The following is a 17,674-nucleotide window of genomic DNA, read 5'->3' on the forward strand; positions in this document are numbered from 1 at the left end:
GACCTTGTTCAGGTCTCTTTCAGGGATTACTTTTATAACTTTATGTTTTAGGCCGACCTTATTATGTCGGTCCCTTCTAAGTTATTTTAGTAATCCTCTTTTTTGGACCTTGTTCAGGTCTCTTTCAGGGATTACTTTTATAACATTATGTTTTGGGCTGACCTCCTTATGTCGGGCCCTTCTAAGTTATTTTAGTAATCCTCTTTGTTGGACCTTGTTCAGGTCTCTTTCAGGGATTACTTTTATAACTTTATGTTTTGGGCCAACCTCATTATGTCGGGCCCTTCTAAGTTATTTTAGTAATCCTCTTTCTTGGATCTTGTTCAGGTCTCTTTCAGGGATTACTTTTATAACTTTCTGTTTTGGGCCGACCTCATTATGTCGGGCCCTTTAAGTTATTTTAGTAATCCTCTTTCTTGGACCTTGTTCAGGTCTCTTTCAGGGATTACTTTTATAATTTTCTGTTTCGGGCCGACCTCATTATGTCGGGCCCTTCTAAGTTATTTTAGTAATCCTCTTTTATAGGGCTGGCCAGACCTCTTTCCAGAGATTTACTTTTTATAACTTTGGTTTTGTGACTGATCCGACTTTTTTATGTTGGCCAGTCTTTAAGTTATTTTTTAGCAATCCATTTTATTAAGACTTCGTCAGGTCCTTTCTATGGATCACTTTCGATAACTTCTTGTATTATTCTGTTTTTATCTTTGCCAATTTTGTAGAAATTGGGTTTAATCCCCGTTTGGTCGACCTTTTGACGAATTTTGGTTTTCATCGTTGTTGGTCTTTATCATGATCGTGTAGTGAATTTGGTTTTCACTTTCTGCCGATCTGTAGCTGTATAATCGGAGGATGAGCGTTTCAGATTAATGCGTCTTGAGAATTTGTAGAAGATCTAAACAAATTTTATTCAAAAGAAAATGCAAATATATACATGTGGGAGTTTTATCCCTCTAAGTCGGGCAATTTGTAGGTCTTTGGCTTGGTACCTTATTAAAAAACCTTTTTAGGAAAAAGAGTGTTCCTTGTCCTAAGATCCTTTATCACCCCTAACTATAGGGACACCCGAAGAGGGGTGTAATTGTGATATTTTTTTATTTTTTCCCCATGTTGATCTTCTTTCTTTTTGGATTCTTTATCCTTATCTCGGGAGGAGTAGTTGAATTCGGATTTTGAGGTCTCTCCTAGTCGAGAGGTTTCCTCCATGTTGATGTACTTCTCTGCTCGTTCTTGCACTTTGTTCGGAGATGTGGGGTGTTTTTTCGATATAGATTGGCTAAAAGGTCCTTCTCGTAAGCCATTGATGAGACCCATAATGGCGGCCTCTATTGGTAGGCTTTGTATGTCCAGACATGCTTTGTTGAATCTTTCCATGTAGCTGCGGAGACTTTCCCGATCTCCTTGTTTGATTCCTAATAGACTTGGGGCATGCTTAGCTTTATCTTTTTGGATGGAGAATCTGGCCAGGAACTTCTTGGCTAAGTCGTCGAAGCTTGAGATGGATCTAGGAGGTAGATTGTCGAACCATCTAATTGCTGTCTTTGTTAAAGTAGTCGGGAAGGCTTTGCAGCGAACTGCATCTGAGGCGTCGGTGAGGTACATTCTACTTCTGAAGTTACTGAGATGATGGCCGGGATCTGCTGTGCCATCGTATAAAATCATGTCAGGAAGTTTGAAGTCCTTTGGAATTTTGGTCCTCATAATCTCTTTGGTGAATGGGTCTTGGTCCTTACGGGAGTCGTCTTTGTGACCGGATCGAGTAATCTTGGTCTTGAGATCTGTTTTGAGTTTTAGGAGCTTGTCCTCTAACTCGCGGCGTCGTATAACTTCCCTTCGTAGGTCTCTCTCAGCTTCTCGTTGATGCTCCACATCTTTTTCGAGTTGCTTTAAGCAATCTTGAAGTGCCTCCATGGCTCCCACATTTGGTGAATCGTTGTTTTTGTTAGGTTAAGGGGTATCTTTTGGTGTAGTGTCCGTGTTCTTGTACGACGTTCTATCTTCTAGATCTGAATCATGGTCGTTGTCATGGTCGTCCGCCATGGTGGTGGGATGACTTCCAGATTCCCCGGCAACGGCGCCAATGTTCCGAGGGTTACCTGAAACTGTAGGTTGATCTCAGACGAGATCTTCTGTACTAATCGGCGATGACGTGTCCGGCGTGTGGGTGGTGGCCAGAGCAGTCGCGTCCAACTGGTAATGCTGCTGATCCTCTATCACCAGAGGGTAGTGGTACCTGCAAGGGACTCTGATGCTTAAGTTAGCAAGGGTATTAAGCAGGTTTTTAGTAGAATGAGAGTATGAGTTATACTTGGGTGCTCTAGTGTATTTATAATGGTGAGAAGTGACCTTTTTTAGATAAGATAAGTTAGTTATCTTTATCTTATCTTATCTTTGAGCGAGGTTATCTTATCTTCAAGGGAACCGCCCTTATCTCTATAGGCTTGGACTGCCTTATGATTTGGGTCGTGTTCTTCTATTTGGGCCCTTTATTGGGCTTTCTTGGCAATTTGGCCGAGCTCTTTGAGAAGAGGTCGGATGGTCTGACCTGAAGAGGTCGGCGCTTTGTCGCTAAACATCCCGGATCGGACAGTTCGACCCAGAGTATGAACAGAATCCAAAGGGTACTTCTTCTTCTTCTTCTCCTTCATTTCCTTCTGAGCTTTTTGGTTCAAAAGAGTCTCAACCATCACCTTCTTCTGGAATTTTTGGCTCTATATTTTCTCCTCAGTCACCTAAGGTCAATGAATTTTCCTTCATTTTTCCTTTTTCATTCTTATTTATTTAATTCATTTTGTTTCTATCTTTCTGCATTTCATGCTTAGGTTGATGATGATTTCTCCTATGTAACAGATTTTCTTTTACTTTTGCATTTGCTCTTTGAATCATTATAACAAAGTTTTCATTGCATATATTTAGACTCATATTAATAAGCATCTTTTAGTGTTTTTTTTTAATTTTATTTATTTATTTATTTGTGTTGAGTCAGGTATTAGGCAGAGAATCTCTGAGTCATATTAATAAGTTTTATTTATTTATTTTATTTAGTTACTATGATACATTTTTGAAGAATTACAGAGACCTTGCAAATACACGGAATTGGATTCAACCATTACTTGGTAAGCATTTTGATGGGAAAATTTATGGAAAAACGAATTTCTCCAAAACACCCAAAACTAACCGGCAAGTATACCGGGTCGCATCAAGTAATAAAACTCACGGGAGTGAGGTCGATCCCACAGGGATTGATGGATCAAGCAACTTTAGTGGGTGATTAGTTTAGTCAAGCTAACATTTAAGTGAGATTGGGTGAAATTGTAGCCAATAGAAAGTAAATGACAATGAATTTAAAGTTGCAGAGTGTAAATTGGCGAGTAACTTAAAGAGCAAGAAATGTAAATTGCAAGAATCTTAAATTAAAAGAAAAGTAAAATTGCATTAAATGTAAAGGGGAGTGGGTGCTGGAAATTAAAGAGAGCAATAGATCAAAGCTTAGAGAAAATTTAACTTGCAGGAAAAGTAAATCAGATCATGAACCGAAATGTAAAATGCAGAGCACTTGCAGAAGAATTAAATTGCTTGAAAGTAAATTGAATTCAGTGAGAACAGAAAGCAATGAGAACCAAAGATCAAAATCAAGCTCAATGTAAATTAAATTGTAAACTTGCAGCAAAGGAACTTGTAGTAGAGAAGAAATTAAAATTTCAGAAGAAGAACAAGAGAAATCTTAGACCGAGAGGGAAACAGAATTCCTTCTCCCCTCAATCCAAGATTCAAATTCAAAGAAAGAAAAACTAGAAGAGGGAAAGCTCTCCAATCCTAATGCTCCCTAGTGGAGCCAACCTCCTTAATAAAAATGAAACAGATGCCTATTTATAGGCATTTTTACAAAATAAAAATGAAATTCAAAACAAATTACAATTAAAATGAAATTTCTATTCTAACTATCTCTTGTGCCTTTGAGTGGTGTCAATTGGGCCCTTGCTCTTGATGGAATTGGGTTGACAAAAGCCTCTGTTGATTGCTCTTGGAGTTGGAGAGAAACCCATTGTGAACCGGGCCATGAATCATAAAAGTTTGAGTAAAAGTTTGAGGCAAACTTTTACTCAAACTTTTTATACCAGCTGCCCTTATTTGCTGCTACCAACGTTTGGGCTAAAGTTTGAGGTCAAACTTTTAGCCAAACCTTGGGCCTTCTTGCATGCATGTTGGGGTACTACTTTGTCTGCTTGTCAACGTTGCAAATTTCATGCCCACTATAGACTATTATATATGGTTAGAAAGCTCTGAATGTCAGCTTTCTAACCCAATTAGAGTCACCTCAATTGGACATCTACAACTCAAGTTATGCTCATTTGAAGAGGACAAGGTCGCTGGCCTTGTGGCAGCGTTTGAGATAAAGTTTGCCTCAAATGTGGTCGAAAACGCCAGTTCTGGAGGCTCAAACATATTGTCCACCCCATACTATTATACATTGTTGGAAAGCCCGGAATGTCTACTTTCCAATGCCTTTGAAAGCGCATCAATTGGAGCTCCACAGCTCGAGTTATACTCCGTCGAAGATGCAGAGGTCAGTTGGCCTCACTGCAGGTTGCCACCATGCTCGTTTATGCACATTGCGGGGCAGTTTTCTTCCTCAATTTTAGTGTCCACCATGCAGTGCCATATATTCTTGGAAAGATCTCGATTCCTACTTTCCATTGCTTTTGGAATCACCTCATTTGGAGCTCTGTAGCTCAAGTTATTCTTGTTGGAAGTATACCCCTTCAGGCTGTGAGGTGTGTGGCGCCAACGTTTGCCAAAAAGCTTGAGGCAAACGTTGGCGCAAGCTTTTGCTCCCTCCAGGGTGTAGTCAAGCTTTAGCTCAAGCTTTTTTGTCCTCTTTTGCTCTTTGTTTTGAGCCACGCTTTTCTTCCTTTGGGCCACGCTTCTCTTCCTTGATTTGGTCATGGGTCACGCTTTTAGAAGCGTGTCCTAAGCCTCCAAAGTGTGCTCCAACTTCAAAGTGTGCCCAAAATTCCTCTTTTCTTCTTTTTAGCTTATTTTGTGCTCTTTTTGCTTCTTTTTCTTCTTATTTCCTACAAAGTTTATCAAATCAAAAGATCAAAGAAATATACCATTTAAGCACCAAAGAATGCAATATTTAAGCACTAATCATAAATTTCTTGTATGAAAAAGCATAGAAAAACATGACATGGTGACATGTCATCACAACACCAAACTTAAAACTTGCTTGTCCCCAAGCAAGAAAAGAATCATGCAATAAAGATTGACAAACTAAGGTGAGAAGAATAGCAACTCAATGTTCATGGTAAGCTAGTTTTCTAAGCATGCTACAATCACAAAAGAAATGTAAATGATTGATGCTTCCATCTAGCTCAATTTATGAAATCTTTCTCTTATATTTCTTCCTTGAAACAAGCTTCTGATTTTTTTATTAGCTTCTCTTTTTGGGTGCTTTGCCCCCTGAGTTGATAACAAAGCTACGACTTCTAAATGCTTTGTTTTCAAGTATTACCACTTGATATATAAGCACCACAAGCATTTCATTAGAGGACTTCATTAAGCTCATTTTTTTCTTTTCTTTTCTTGACTCTCTAATCATTGATGCTCAGAGCCTTGAGCTTTGAGGGAGTGCTTTTGCACTTGAGCCTAGCCTTGACTTCTAAGTGTTTTGTTTTCAAGCATTTGGCTTGATACATAAACACCACAAGTACTTAACAAATAAATTGCCATTGGTACTCAGAGCCTTCGGCTTTCTCATTCTTTCCCTTTTTCTTTTCTTGCTTTAATTGTATTTGCCTCTTCAAGGTTTTCATGATTTTCAAAAGATTTCACAAAATGTCCTAGATGAAAACTTCAATTAAATAAAATCCAATGCAATTAGGCAACAATCAAACATACTAGCTTTCCAATACTTTTATGCACATGCTAAATTCTTCTTTAATTCCTTGTTTGTTTATGATCATGATACTTTATTGCTTTTGAATTCACAAAACTCAAGTTGGTAATCATAATGACACAGCACCATGTTGCAATTTAGAAATCAAACTATGCCTTTTCATACACACATGCATACAGAGAAGGTAAAGACAATCATGCAGTTTATAGTGCTTGAAACAAATGAGAGGAAAAGGAACTTTACAACCTTGTAGTTCATCTTCTCTATTGTTGTCATTTTCCTCCCATTCTTCCCCTTCCCTTGCCAAACTCAGAATGCTTGCTCATCCTCAAGCAACAATTAGAACAATGGCTATGGGGCTAAGATGGATCATGAATGTCTTACACAGTGAATTATTAGTAGCACATGTGTTTTAAGCAAGCAAAATTAAAGATAATAATCAAGGCACAAGAAACAGAGACATTGTGATTGCAAACTTAAGAAGGTGAGCACAATACATTGCATAAAAGATAAGTGGCACACCAAACTTAGTGTGACACTTTCACTTGGAATCAATGCAAGTATCCAGTAAAGATTTGAAGCAATTTGTGTTGCATAGCAACACCAAACTTAGAATGCAATCCTATGTCCATTTATCTGAAATAAAACTAAATGAAAGAAACTGTTATATGTTAAATACAATCACCAAGTAAAGAACATGTCATGAATAAGGGTCTCTTGGTGATGTATTAACAAAAACAGTTAATAAAAGAAAGCACTAAAAGCAAGTAAATGAATAGAGCAGAGAGAAAAACTAAATTATCCAAAATGACACTGCAAGGGGCATTATGATTAAGCAGACAAGTAGTGTTGCTTGAATGAATTGCATAGAAAATAAGTGGCACACCAAATTTAGAATCTTGGTGTGTCACTTTCATTTTTTTGATTTGATGCAATCATCCAAAAAAGATTGAAAACAATTTGTTGCAAGGCAACACCAAACTTAGAATGTAACCATATGCCAATTTATTGAAATTTAAACAAAGCAAGGAGAAGAAATGTACCTACTGTCTACCCGTTCTTTACTTTCTTCCTCTTCTTCCAATTTGTTAAGAGAAATGACTTCAAAGGAGGAGAAGTTTTAGCTACTGTCCCTTGCCTTGGCCTTTCCTCAGCAAGCTTCCTTTTGCAAATGGCTTGATTGATCTTGCTTGCTGGATTAGGGACAGAATTGGTGTTCTTGCTAGTTGCCTTCACTTCTTTGGATTCAAGACTTGGTTGCTGTGTGACTATTGGAGTTTTGTATTCATCCAGAGCCTTTTGAACTGGTGGTTCCATGAACTCCTCCTTCATGTACTTTTCTGCCTCACTTGAGTTTGGAATGATTTCCTCACTTTCTTGCTCCTCCACTTCCTCTTTTACACTCAACATTTGTTTTAATAGCTCTTTCATGGAGGAGGTTTGTTGATCTTCCCAACATTTCTTCATCTCCTCTTCATATCTTTTAATCTCAGATTCAATTGTTGAGACTTTTTGGTCCAGGGGGGTTTGAGGAGGTTGTGAGTGTTCAGGTTCTTTTGTCACCTCAAGTGCAGTTTCATTTTCAGCTATTTCCACCACCTCTTTCTTTTTCACTAAGAATTCACTTGACTCAGTAGCCTCTTCCTCTTGTTTTTCCTTCTTCTTCATTGCACTTAACAATTTGCCTAACTGTACTTCCATGTTTTTGATGGAGTTCTCTTGTTCTTTCTGGTATTTCTCTTTCTCCTCCGCAAGTCTTTTGAGCATGGACTCAAGATTTGAGAGTCTTTGGTTCATGAAAGTTTGTGTGGGTGGTGAGTTTTGGCAAGGATTTTGTGTGGAGATAAAGTCCAGTGATGAAGAGTTTTCAGATGAAAAACTAGATGGTGAGGTTGGAAAATTTTGTATAAGTGAATTGATAGTACGTTCGAGTGAAGATGGCTCTTGATAAGTGAAATATGGGCTCTCAACTGTTTTCTGGTTTTGCTCCCCCCAGCCATCATTAGAATAGCAACTTGCATCATTTTGTGGTGGAGGAAGATATCCCATATGATTTTCTTACTCATCTTGTGTCTCTGAAGCAAATCTCCATGAATTGGAGTGCTCAGAATTAGTATTCTCTTGGTGATATTCCCAGCCACCATTAGAGATTGGTGATGGTGGGTCATATCCCATGAAATTAATTTGATCATAAGATGAGTTGAACTCCATTTGAATTTTGGAAAACACAACACCAAGGAAAATTGAAATTCATATCTCAGAGATGAATTTCTTAGTGAGGCAATAACTCAAACACCTTGTTTTCAGCTTAGAATAGAGAACAAAAGTAAAGAAAATGCTTGATCTAGACTTCTCACCCACTTAATCATTGTTGATCTAAATCAATCCCCAGCAACGGCGCCAAAAACTTGATGGGAAAATTTATGGAAAAACGAATTTCTCCAAAACACCCAAAACTAACCGGCAAGTATACCGGGTCGCATCAAGTAATAAAACTCACGGGAGTGAGGTCGATCCCACAGGGATTGATGGATCAAGCAACTTTAGTGGGTGATTAGTTTAGTCAAGCTAACATTTAAGTGAGATTGGGTGAAATTGTAGCCAACAGAAAGTAAATGACAATGAATTTAAAGTTACAGAGTGTAAATTGGCGAGTAACTTAAAGAGCAAGAAATGTAAATTGCAAGAATCTTAAATTGCAAGAAAAGTAAAATTGCATTAAATGTAAAGGGGAGTGGGTACTGGAAATTAAAGAGAGCAATAGATCAAAGCTTAGAGAAAATTTAACTTGCAGGAAAAGTAAATCAGATCATGAACCGAAATGTAAAATGCAGAGCACTTGCAGAAGAATTAAATTGCTTGAAAGTAAATTGAATTCAGTGAGAACAGAAAGCAATGAGAACCAAAGATCAAAATCAAGCTCAATGTAAATTAAATTGTAAACTTGCAGCAAAGGAACTTGTAGTAGAGAAGAAATTAAAATTTCAGAAGAAGAACAAGAGAAATCTTAGACCGAGAGGGAAACAGAATTCCTTCTCCCCTCAATCCAAGATTCAAATTCAAAGAAAGAAAAACTAGAAGAGGGAAAGCTCTCCAATCCTAATGCTCCCTAGTGGAGCCAGCCTCCTTAATAAAAATGAAACAGATGCCTATTTATAGGCAATTTTACAAAATGAAAATGAAATTCAAAACAAATTATAATTAAAATGAAATTTCTATTCTAACTATCTCTTGTGCCTTTGAGTGGTGTCAATTGGGCCCTTGCTCTTGATGGAATTAGGTTGACAAAAGCCTCTGTTGATTGCTCTTGGAGTTGGAGAGAAACCTATTGTGAACCGGGCCATGAATCATAAAAGTTTGAGTAAAAGTTTGAGGCAAACTTTTACTCAAACTTTTTATACCAGCTGCCCTTATTTGCTGCTACCAACGTTTGGGCTAAAGTTTGAGGTCAAACTTTTAGCCAAACGTTGGGCCTTCTTGCATGCATATTGGGGTACTACTTTGTCTGCTTGTCAACATTGCAAATTTCATGCCCACTATAGACTATTATATATGGTTAGAAAGCTCTGAATTTCAGCTTTCTAACCCAATTGGAATCACCTCAATTGGACATCTACAACTCAAGTTATGCTCATTTGAAGAGGACAAGATCGCTGGCCTTGGTGTGCAGCGTTTGAGGTAAAGTTTGCCTCAAACGTGGTCGAAAACGCCAGTTCTGGAGGCTCAAACATATTGTCCACCCCATACTATTATACATTGTTGGAAAGCCCGGAATGTCTACTTTCCAATGCCTTTGAAAGCGCATCAATTGGAGCTCCACAGCTCGAGTTATACTCCGTCGAAGGTGCAGAGGTCAGTTGGCGTCACTGCAGGTTGCCACCATGTTCGTTTATGCACATTGCGGGGCAGTTTTCTCCCTTAATTTTAGTGTCCACCATGCAGTGCCATATATGCTTGGAAAGCTCTTGATTCCTACTTTCCATTGCTTTTGGAATCACCTCATTTGGAGCTCTGTAGCTCAAGTTATTCTTGTTGGAAGTATACCCCTTCAGGCTGTGAGGTGTGTGGCGCCAACGTTTGCCAAAAAGCTTGAGGCAAACGTTGGCGCAAGCTTTTGCTCCCTCCAGGGTGTAGTCAAGCTCCTCCAAAAGTTTGAGGCAAACTTTAGCTCAAGCTTTTTTGTCCTCTTTTGCTCTTTGTTTTGAGCCACGCTTTTCTTCCTTTTGGCCACGCTTCTCTTCCTTGATTTGGTCATGGGTCACGCTTTTAGAAGCGTGGCCTAAGCCTCCAAAGTGTGCTCCAACTTCAAAGTGTGCCCAAAATTCCTCTTTTCTTCTTTTTAGCTTATTTTGTGCTCTTTTTGCTTCTTTTTCTTCTTATTTCCTACAAAGTTTATCAAATCAAAAGATCAAAGAAATATACCATTTAAGCACCAAAGAATGCAATATTTAAGCACTAATCATAAATTTCTTGTATGAAAAAGCATAGAAAAACATGACATGGTGACATGTCATCACATTTATTCCTCCTAAGATGACATATTTTTCTTTGAACCAAATCAAGTCTGCATTAATATCTATCTTTATCAAACAGTGTAACATTATCTTGCTTATGGTTGAACTGGTTTTGGTTTGATTTATAGTAACAATTTGTGGATTATTTATGCAGTTTAAAATTTAAGTGGGTTTGCTAAAAATAGTCAGTTGTGTATTATGCTTTTCTATATTTGTGTGTTTGATAGGTTTTGTGCTGGGATATCTTTGTTTTTTACTTTAAAATTTGAATTTTGTAAAACCACTACTTTGGATCTGAGAGAGCTGAAGTTTGTGTTTGGTGCAATTTGCTTTTGTGCTGTAGGTGGATCCATCAGGTTCTTACTTTTCTTGGAAAGCTTCTGCTTTGGGCAAAAATGTTTCTAATGCAAAGACTTTTCTTGAGAAGAGGAATGGTCACTTTGACTTTGACATCAATGACAATGTTAAGTGCAAAACTTATATCCATAGCATCAGAAAGTATAATGGGATGTGTGCTGGTGTTGAACTATTGATAGCTGTTAAGATACTCGACTATCATCTAAAGCAAACTTGCAAATTCTTTAAATATGTCCAGGCTCAAGTGGACTTGAGGACTTGAAATGGCTAAAATTGATGCATTCAGAATGCATACTTTGAAAAATTTTACATTATAAATATATACCATGTTTATTCTATGAGTTTAAAGTGGCATTTTTCTTTCCCCCCAAAGATTTGCTTTTGGTTTATGTTTCTTTGATGTCCATATCAGAGTCATTCTTTTATCCCCATTTCATTTCAGTGGTTCTTTTCATTCTCCACTTGCAGGTATACTGATGACATGGAACTTGATGATGCGGTGCACACGGCAATATTGACACTGAAGGAAGGGTAGGGTCATGTCCTTTCAAGTTTATGCACTAAATAAAATCATTAACCATCTGACTACCAAGAATCCCAAAATAAGTTTTGTCCACTTTCTTTCAGAGTTACGAATTTGTAGAAGGAAAAGAAATTAATAGTATAGTACAATATTAAGGCTTCCTACATAGGCATTCACTTAGATAGTATTATTATTATCTTTGCTAGGTTCTGTTGGTATAAGGGGCTTTGTATAATCTGAAACAGTTAATTTTTCATTGGTAGTTTACAGGTTTGAGGGACAGATCTTGGGAAAGAACATTGAAATTGGCATAATTGGATTTGGCAAAAAGTTCAGGTGGAAATCTCTTTCTGCAATATTTATAATAATTCGTGTGCTTTGCTTCTTATCTAGTCTGAATGACTTTCTGTTTTGCTTTCTTCAAAACATTACACTACATGAACCTTGCTTTTGATTTTTGATTCTGTTGGATTGTACTTTCTGAATTAAAATAGGAATTCTTAAAAAATACAAAACAGTAAAAAATATTGTTCCTGTGGAACTTGGACACGAAGACTGATTAAGCACAACTGCACAAGCTACCTCAAATCATGCTTACATGTAAATGGGTGACTTAATAGGTTATTAATTTCAAATCATGCTTACAGCTAGATGGTTCATTCTTTAGTTGGTATGAACGTTTTCAGTGCTACTGCCACTTAGGCTGCGTTTGGTTGATGTCTTGAAATAATAAAGACATAGACACAAATACACATGAGTACATAGACATAAAAGACACTCAATTTTTTTTATCTTATTTGGTAACTTAGACACAATAGAATATACAACTCAAAATTTTACTAAAATGTCAATTTTATCCCCATCATTCTTCTCTATCACTATTTTTGTCCAATCCCTTCTTTCAAAGTTATCATCAACATCAATACCACTATAATCGTCAACCAAATACAAAAGCAACAATATGCCAATCTAAATTAAATTTAATAAAATCAAAAAAAATTTTAATTTGTTGCATATCTGTAAAATAAAATATACAGATAATTTTTTTAATAAAGGAATAATAGAAGAGGAAAAGATCAGAGACGTTCTTTCTGAAAAGGATGAACGACGTTGGTAGAGAGAGGATGTGGAGGGAAGCGCCGTCGAAGCTTGAAGTCGCCGGCGAATCTGGATGACGATGGATCTGGACTCCCGTAGCCCGAACCCTTCGAGAGAGAAGGAGGAGCAAAAGCAGCGGTTCTTGATGGAGGAGCAATGGCAATCAACAACAAAAAAAAATGAACACAGAACATTCATCTACATAATAAAATTAATTGCAAAACCAGAACATTCATCTACATAATCCTATAACAAAACAAGATTTACAATATATATTCTGAAAAAATTTAAAAATAAAAATAAAGAAGCACAAGAAGATAGAAATAAAACAATGGTAGTATAATGATACTCACATTAACATTAATCAAATTACAACAAATTTAGTATCAAAATTTAACAGTCAAACTAAACTCAAATAACCAAATCTGTGTTCAAATATTATTATCTAAAAAAGAAAAAGCCTTTGAGATAAAGTTGAAATAGATAGAACAACGGGCACTTGCAGCACCCACATTGATGGCGAGTCCGAAACGGTGAGGCAGGGGCGATGCGGTGAGACCCGTGACAAGGAGGGAAGGAGGCACGGCGAGATACAGAAGCGCAGAGGCAAGAGGCAGAAGGGAGACAACACAATGGTGAGAGGAGAGGTTGAGTCGGCAGAGTTCCAAGTGAGGGATGCGGCTAGTAATGGCGGCAAGGAGATTAAGGAAGGCCGGAGGTGAAACAGTGGTCTAACTTTTAAGAGAGAGAAGAAGAAGAAAAAAAAGAAGAAAGAAAGAAAGAAGGAAGAAGATCTGGAAAGAAGAAGAAGGGGGTTGAGGCACTGACGGAGGAGAAGAGAAGGGCCAAATGGTATGGATAAATCTGGAATTTTAAAAAAATACTAAGGATAAATTTGTCCAAAATTTTAGTTTAATTTGTGTCTCAGGATGAAAATTCGTGTCTCATGATTTGGGAAAGACACAAAATACACATATTTTATGTACTCTTGTGTGTAACGTGTTTCTCTCTTTTTTGTGTCTTACAAAACAAACAACACACATGTACTCCCGTGTCCATGTCTTTGATGGACCGGAACACTAAACAAACACTACCTTAATGCACGGAATTGTGAGTTCTTGTCATAGCCATTTATCAAATTTTCGATTATGCTCCTAATAAGGAATGTGCTTATTAGCAAATGCGCTCTTGTTATGAATAATGAACAATGTTTGGATCCTTGTTGTAACTTGAATATGCAGGTAAACAACAGCAAATCAAGCAGAATCCTTAAATTCAATAGAAGAGAAATCTGTTGGGAAGTCGGAGAGCATCTCCTTCCAAAATTGGAATCAGAGATCATTATTAAGCAAATCTTTCCTTTGCATTGTGTTTTTTCACTTACATATCCATTAATTTTTACTTTAGACATTAACTTGCATTCTCCTCATCCAATTTTCGAATGATCAACTACAGATTGCAATCTATTTTGCTTTTCTTGGAATGTATACACAGTGGCTGCTCTTCCCTGCTGTGGTTGGGCTTATTGTGTACTTCATAGATTATGGGTAAGCCAATATGAATAGTTGGTTTGATAGTTTCTGTTATGATGCACCAGCATGGCGAGGGACATTAGGACACACCAACTTCAAAATTTTGCTGGACTTGAACATGACACAAAACACATACTTGAATGATTAATGACTTTAGACTTCCTTATAACATTTAGGTAAGTGGATTTAGTAGTGCTCCCTGCTTTCTTCATTGCGGTCATACTATGGGCTATTATGTTTTCTCAGTTCTGGAAACGGAAAAATGCTGCACTTTTCTCTGTGGTCTAGTGTTGCAGGTGGCCTATTACCTATGGAAATGCAGTTGATGAAGAATACAAGGTTGTTGGCATGAAGGGTAATGCTCAACCCCGACAGAATCCAATGGACCTCATAAAATTACTCGAGGCTGATAGAGTGAAAGGAAAGAAAGTGTTCACGAAATATAAGTGGTTTAATCATCTCTTGCGAATCAGGAACGATGCACTCAATATCATCAGCATAATATGCCTCCAGTTACCATTTGAGTTGGCATATGCTCATCTTTATGAAGTTCTTAATAAAGATATAATTAAGTAATAATCCATGTCGTTCTTTTCATGCTTCTACTTTTTAGTGTTAATCTATTATTCTCTTATTCAACTTCTTAATTCTTTCTTTGAGTTGTTCTATATTACTTCAATAATTCTTGGTTGTTCCCTTATAACTACTAAGATGACTCTCTTGTCAAATGCTGTGGTTCAGGTTTGGGCTCACTGCTATTTATCTTGCTACCATTCAGTACATTACTAAGCTTGGTGGCAAGGTTTCTGTTAAACTTATCATGTTTGAACACAATGAAAACCCGAAAACACGAGCTGATAGCTTGGTCTACAAGGTAAAAATGGGAAATTAAAAGGTTCCGTGTGCCTTACATTCCTTAGTACTACTAGACATGGAACTTAAGGGATTACTCTCCTCTGCAGGTTTTTGGTCTATACTTTATGCAGACATACGTTGGAATCTTTTATCACGCGTTGTTGCACCGAAACTTTGGTACTCTTCGCAAAGTTCTGATTCAGCAGCTCCTAATTTCTGAGGTTCCATAGAATAATTTCCTTTTGTTATCCTTCTCTTTGATTACCTATTTTTCTTCTACTTCAGTTTGAGGTTTTCCATTTTAGCTTATTTGAACAAAAGAAAACATTTTTCAGGTGGTTCAAAATTTGATAGAAACTTCATTGCCTTATATCAACTACAACTATAAAAAATATGCTGTTCGGTAAGAGCTTTTGTTGCTTTAGACATGGATCATGCAATGTTTACTTTGTTTATGAGATTGCCACTGTGCAGTAGCTAATTACTGTTCATTGTTAAGACAAAATAAGGAGAAGGAGGAGAAAGGATCAGCTGGAACATTCCAGTTTACTTCTAGAGTAGAGAAAGAATTCCTTAAGGCTTCTTACACTGCCAGCACTGGCAAGGAGCTTGAGGATGGGTTATTTGACGGTACTTCTGAATCCACTAGTCTTTCAAATTGCACATAAATACGTAGTTCTTGGTTAATTTCATTTTGGATGATCAAATGTATGCACCAGTAAGAACTCAAAAGCATCACAAGATAAACATTTTGTGTGTATATATATTGGGTTTACAACAGTAACATTGTTCAATGGATTTAACTAGAACATCCTTGTTTGATTGCAGATTTTTTGGAGTTGGCACTGCAGTTTGGAATGATTTTGATGTTTGCTTGCGCATTCCCACCTGCATTCACTATGTCTGCTCTGGTATAAATGCTTTTGTCTACCTTCCTTTTGTATTCTCTTTTCATTTAAATCTCTTTTCATTTAAATGGCCCTTAGTTTAACTATCTTTTATTAAACATTGTTATTGACAACTTAATTCCTACATATTCAGAACAACATTATGGAAATCAGGACAGATGCTTTGAAGCTACTAGCAATGATGAAGCGGCCTGTCCCTCGTGCGTCTGCAACAGTAGGAGTGGTGCACGAAATCGTGATCGTTCATTCCTTGGTAACGGTGCTAAAAACTTAATACGCACGTTCATAATCTTAATTCTTTGTCACAACTTCGCACAGCTAATCAGCAAGTGCACTGGGTCGTCCAAGTAATAAACCTTACGTGAGTAAGGGTTGATCCCACGGAGATTGTCGGCTTGAAGCAAGCTATGGTCACCTTGTAAATCTCAGTCAGGTGGATTCAAATGGTTATAGAGTTTTAATAATTAAAATGTAGAGTAAAGTATCATTTTTGTCCCCAACGTTTGGGGTAAGTTCTATTTGTGTCCCTAACGTTTAAATCGTCCTAGTTGTATCCTTAACGTTTATAAAAGTGATTCAATGTTATCCTACTATCAATTATACTAACAAATCAGATTATATTTCTCAATTATTCTCACTTGGATGTATTCATTCTCAAATATGTCTCATTTGGATGTGTTCGATTTTAATATTATACCCACTATTTGTGTTTAGATTCAATTATGTCCCTAGAAAAGTGAATTATGTAAATGTTGTAGGAATTAGTTTCAACTTTTGATGAGCTATTTTTCGGAGTGGATTATCGATTCTATCCCAGACATTTGTATTCTAACTTCAAGAAGAGATTTTTAAAACTCAAACTAAAGCGTTCATGATGTGTAATTTAGGGCAGGATAACATTGAATCACTTTTACAAACGTTAAGGATATAAATAGGACGATTTAAACGTTAGGGACACAAATAGGATTTACCCCAAACATTGGGGACAAAAACGATACTTTACTCTTAAAATGTAATTAAAATATAAAATAGGATAGAAATACTTATGTAATTCATTGTTGAGAATTTCAGATAAGCGTATGGAGATGCTTTAATTCCTTCTGAACCTCTGCTTTCCTACTGCTTTCATCCAATCCTTCATACTCCTTTCTATGGCAAGCTGTATGTTGGGCATCACCGTTGTCAATGGCTACTTCCCGTCCTCTCAGTGAAAATGGTCCAAAATGCGTTGTCACCACACGGCTAATCATCTGTCCGTTCTCGATCATGCTGGAATAGGATTCAGTAATCCTTTTGCGTCTGTCACTACGCCCAGCACTCGCGAGTTTGAAGCTCGTCACAGCCATCCCTTCCCAGATCCTACTCGGAATACCACAGACAAGGTTTAGACTTTCCGGATCTCAAGAATGTCCGCCGATAATTCTAGCCTATACCATGAAGACTCTGATCGTAAATCAGGAGGCTAAGAGATATGCATTCAAGCTTGCTTTCATGTAGAACGGAAGTGTTTGTCAGGCACGCGTTCATAAGTGAGAATGGTGATGAGCGTCACATAATCATCACATTCATCATGTTCTTGTGTGCGAATCAATATCTTGGAGAAGAAATAGGCTTGAATTGAATAGAAAAACAATAGTACTTTGCATTAATTCATGAGGAACAACAGAGCTCCACACCTTAATCTATGGTGTGTAGAAACTCTACCGTTGAAAATACATAAGTGAAGATAGGGTAGACATGGCTGAATGGCCAGCCTCCCATGGAGGTCTCAGAACATAAAATTTACATAATGTGTTCCAGAGATGATCAAAAGATGATAGTAAAAAGTTCTATTTATACTAAACTAGTTACTAGGGTTTACAGAGATAAGTAAATGATGCAGAAATCCACTTCCGGGCCCACTTGGTGTGTGCTTGGATTGAGCATTGAAGCTTTCATGTGTAGAGGTCTTCCTTGGAGTTAAACGCCATTTTGTAACCTATTTCTGGCAT

General features: G+C 37.3%; 1 pseudogene; it reads left to right on the forward strand.

The window, feature by feature from the left end:
* Positions 1 to 2,141: 2,141 nt before the first annotated feature.
* On the forward strand, positions 2,142 to 15,957 carry LOC107615532 (anoctamin-like protein At1g73020; annotated as a pseudogene).
* Positions 15,958 to 17,674: the final 1,717 nt, after the last annotated feature.

This window comes from Arachis ipaensis, chromosome B9 (assembly GCF_059453495.1).
Source record: "Arachis ipaensis isolate K30076 ecotype BB chromosome B9, ASM5945349v1, whole genome shotgun sequence".
Lineage (NCBI taxonomy): Eukaryota > Viridiplantae > Streptophyta > Magnoliopsida > Fabales > Fabaceae > Arachis > Arachis ipaensis.